A 5,123-nucleotide genomic window follows, 5' to 3' on the forward strand; every position below is an offset into this window, starting at 1 on the left:
ATTGAATTTCTGAGATTGTGACCTGCACATCTGGGTGCTATGTCTGCATTTCTCTGATTTAAAAAGAGAGAGAGAGAAAAAAAAAAAAAACCAGCACTACTGAATCTTATTTCTTATTCTGTCCCTTTTCTCTCCCCCTATTTTGTATTCATTTGCTTCTCCTTGCTGAGTTTTCTCAGGCTTTTCAACCAAATGCAAACATTAAATGAAGGTTTTCCCGCAATTCCAAAGCAAAGCAATTCGCCTGAAGGGAGAATAGGCAGTTGCTGATTGTCCACAAACATGGTGCAGCTCAGCATGCACATTTGGAAGGAGAAAGGGAGGTTTATGCTAAGAAGGAGGCCAGGAAAGGGCTACCGTCAGTACACTGTGAGGAGAGGGAGGAAAGGAAATCTAAGACTGAAGTTTGTGCTCCTATTCTGCACCAGGCTGTTCTGAGCACCCTCATCACCTTCTCAAAACTGATCAGAAGACCGGCTACATTAGGGGATCTCAAGGTCATAGAAAAAGCCAGTGAGACTTTTTCACTTACCTTTGCCTCAGGGAACTGCATTTTCTGTCTGATTATTGGTACTTGACTCTCTTTCTATCATGTCACAACTTACTTTTCAGCGACTAAACTGTAACTCATATGTGTAATTTTATATAAGGTATAATTTTTGTGAATGTGTATAATATTTCCCTTTAGCTCAAGAATTCTACTTCTATAAACATAACATATAATAATATTATGAAATCAGGAAGAATATTCCTATGAAAATATATTTATTTCCACATTACTTACACTCATAAAAATACGGAAATCATTTAATGCATTATAAATGGGGAATAAAGAACTAAAGTCGCATACTAGTCAAGGAAACAAAAATGCAAGCAGATTTCAATTGTATAAATGCACATATTTTACGTTAAAGAAGTATACATAAAATGACTGCAGCAGAAATATAAAAGTAAAAAGTCTTGACAATTGCTGCCTTGGTTATAGTAGTATTTGTATTTTCCTTCATAGCTTTGTGTGTTTTTTGCCATTTCTACAATTGGTATGTACTTATTTTTAAAATAAAATCTGCATTATGGCAAGAGTAAAATATTGCCAATAATAATTATGACTTTTTTTTTTAACAATAAAAGAAAGTGAGAGGGGCACAAACAGGCTTCCATCAGTGGGGTTCCATTACCAAGTCACTGTGAAAAATATGTGGACTTTGAAGTGAAACAGACCCAGTCATTTCTGGAGAGTCTGATATCTCTGAATTTGTTTCCATTAATTTTATTTAAAATTAAGATCACTCTTGCCAATGATTGAAGATTAACTTCGGTAGTATCTGTGAATCATCTTTAGGGTATAAGACTCTTACAGGGATTCCCAAGGTTTTCAAAGTTGGTTTATTCTGCTCTTTTTTTGTTGGTGGGAATGATTAAGCAATATGCAATTATGTGAGCAACTATTGTGAACAAGGAATCACAGAATAAGGTGGTAAATCACAACAATTAACAAATACAACAACAAAAAAAAGAAACAAGAAGAGTCACTTCCCCTATCACCTGCTACTGGCACTACTAAAGGTATAGCAATTTCTAGTTGGAAACCATAATTTGTCTCAACTAGCTGTCAAAAGGCTAGACAGACAATGAAAAGTAAAGCTTTCTGTCATATTGTAAACCTTTTTTGACAAAAATGCTGATACAAAAAATATGTCCAATAAGACAGGCACAGATATACTCATTTATAAGATTTTAATAGTGAAACTCAGGAAACAATAAATAATCTATTAAAAATGAAATGTATAAAACTTGACATAAACTATTATATAACAACTACATGGTAGATGATGGGATTAAACCAAAAGAGCAACAGAAATAGATAAGAAATGGCTGGGCACAATTTTGCAAGCCTATAATCCCAGTAGCTTGGGAGACTGAGACAGAAGGATGGTGAGTTCAAAGCCACCTCAGCAAAAGAGAATCACTAAGCAACTCAATGAAATCCTGTCTCTAAATAAAATAGAAAATAGGGCTGGGGATGTGGCTCAGTGTTTGATTGTCCCTGAGTTCAATTCCTGGCACCCTCTCCCCTCAAAAAAGAAATAATATATAAGAACAAAAATGTACAAACTTTGCAAAATTTTACTTAACTCAAAAACAAAACACATGAAGGAAAAACATTGAATTAAAAGTTTTATAAGGACCTTTTACCACCTTGAAAGTTGAAAGTAACAATTATGTTTAATAAGAAAGGTTGCAGGTAGAATTGTCTCCAGTAGCCATAGAAACAGAAGCAACAACAATAAAATAAGATATAGCTAACAATCTGAAGGGGATATAAAATAACAGGAAAGTAATAGGTGAACCTAAAAGAAAATAAGAAAGAGGAAAAACAATAGGTACAAGGGATAAATGTAACAACTTTACAATATATTAATAAAATAGACTTAACCTACATAATAATTACAGTAAATATACATAGATTAAGTTCTTCAAATAAAAGACAATGACTGGCAGTTTAGATAGATAAACAGTATGCTGAAAGTGTTATTTACAAGACAGCTTTAATAGAAAAACAGAAAGCTTGAAACTAATTGAAAAAAGATGCAATCTAAAAAGTAACAGACAACTATGTAGATAAACTAATGTTAGGCAGACTAGTTTTTGTGACAAGAATCTGAATGTTTAGACAGGAGTTTCATGTTAAAGTATTAACCTATCTGAAAGATAATATAATCTGAAATTCTATCTATTCAATACCATAATTTAAAATATGTGAAGTAAAAATGCTTTCAACCAAAAGGAAAAATAGAAAAATAATTTCATACTCTTAGAAAAATATGTTAACATAGTTTAGATTGGATACAATTATAAGACAGAAAATTTAAGGACATAAACTATTTTTGCAAAATGATTTGTTATACATAATGGCAGAACACAATTAATTTCATAATACACATATAGAGCACAATTTTTCAAGTCACTGATTGTACACAATGTATTTTCACAGCATTCCTGTCTTCATACATATACTTAGGGTGATGATGTCTAACTCATTCCACTATCATTCCTACCCGCTTTGCTCCCTCCCCTTTGCCTTATGTAAAGTTCCTCCATTTGTTCCATACTCCCCCTCCATCGCCATTATAAGTCAGCATCCTCATATTAAAGAAGACAATCAGCCTTTGTTTTGGGGGAATTGGCTTACTTCACTTAGCATTATATTCTCCAACTCCATCCATTTACCTTCAAATGCAATGATTTTATTCTTTTTAAATGCTGAGTAATGTTCCATTGTGTATATATACCAAAGTTTTCCTATCCACCTACTGAAGGGCATCTGGGTTAGTTCCACAATTTAGCAATTGTGGATTGAGCTGCTATACACATTGATGTGGCTGCATCTCTATAGTATTCTGATTTTAACTCCTTTGGGTATAAACGAAGGAGTGGGTTAGCTGGATCAAATGATGGTTCTGTTCCAAGGAATCTCCATACTATTTTCCAGATTGGCTTCATCAATTTGCAGTCCCACTAGCAATGTATGAGTGTGCCTTTTCCCCCACATCCTTGCGAACACATATTGTTGTTTGTATTCTTAATAGTTCCCATTCTGAGTGGAGTGAGTTGAAATCTTAGAGAAGTTTTCATTTAAATTTCTCTAATTGCTAGGGATGTGGAACATTTTTTTTTTCATATGCTTGTTGATTGATTGCATATCATCTTCTGAGAAGTGTCTGTTCAGTTCCTTGGCCAATTTATTGATGGGGTTATAAGTTTGGGGGTGTTAAGGCTTTTGAGTGCTTTATATATCCTAGAGATTAGCACTCTATCTGATGTGCTTCTGATAAATATTTGCTCTCATTCTGTAGACTCTCTATTCACCTCATTAATGGTTGCTTTTTCTGAGAAGATGCTTTTAGCTTGAATCCATCCTATTTATTGATTCTTGGTTTTAATTATAGCACTATAGGAGTCTTATTAAGGAAATTGGGGCCTAATCCAACATGATGGAGACTTGGGACTACTTTTGCTTCCATTAGGCTGACTGTCTCTATTTTAATTCCTAGGTCCTTGACCCACTTTGAGTTAAATTTTGTGCATGGTAAAAGATAGAGGTTTAATTTCATTTTGTTACATGTGGATTTTTGGTTGATCCAGCACCATTTGTTAAGAAGACTATGTTTTATTCAATGTACGTTTTTGACACCTTTGTCTAATATAAGATAACTGTAGTTATGTGGGTTAGACTCTGTGTCCTCTATTCTGTACCATTGGTCTACAGGTATTGGTACAATACCATGCTGTTTTTGTTACTATTGCTCTGTAGTGTAGCTTAAGATCTGGAATAGTAATGCCACCAGCTTCACTCTCCTTGCTATGGATTGCTTTGACTATTCTGGGTCTCTTGTTTTTCTAGATGAATTTAATGATCGCTTTTTGTATTTCCTCAAATACAATCAATAACTTAGACTTAACTGACATATATAGAGTATATTATCCATCAATGAGTGAATACTTTCTTTTAGCAGCACATGGATCCTTCTTTAACTTATAGAATTATATAGATTGTATATTTAAAGAAGATGGTATATTATGCCACAAAGCAAATCTTAGTAAATACCAAAAAAGAGCTACTACCCCTCATTCTATCAGCCCACAATAGAATAAAATTAGAAATCAATGATAAAATTAAAAATAAGAAATACAGAAGATAATTAGAAATTATTTTGAAAACCTGTACTACAATAAAACAGAACATATTGAAGGCACCAGCAAATTTCTAGAGGCATATGATACGCCCAAACTAAAACAGCATGATATACACAATTTAAACAGATCAATTTCAAGCAAGGAAATAGAGGACATCGTCAGAAGCCTACCAATAGAGAAAAACCCAGGACCAGATGGATACACAGCTGAATTCTAGAAGACCCTTAAAGAAGAACTAACACCAATACTTTTCAAATTATTTCATGAAATAGAAAAAGCGGGAACACTTCCAAACACATTCTATGAGTACAGTATCACCCTGATTCTAAAACCAGACAAAGACACAGAGAAAGAATACTTCAGACCAATGTCATCTAATGAATATAGATGAAAAAATTCTCAATAAAATTCTGGCAAATTAAGTA

The sequence above is a fragment of the Marmota flaviventris genome, chromosome 18 (genome assembly GCF_047511675.1).
Source record: "Marmota flaviventris isolate mMarFla1 chromosome 18, mMarFla1.hap1, whole genome shotgun sequence".
In the NCBI taxonomy this organism is placed as follows: Eukaryota; Metazoa; Chordata; class Mammalia; order Rodentia; family Sciuridae; genus Marmota; species Marmota flaviventris.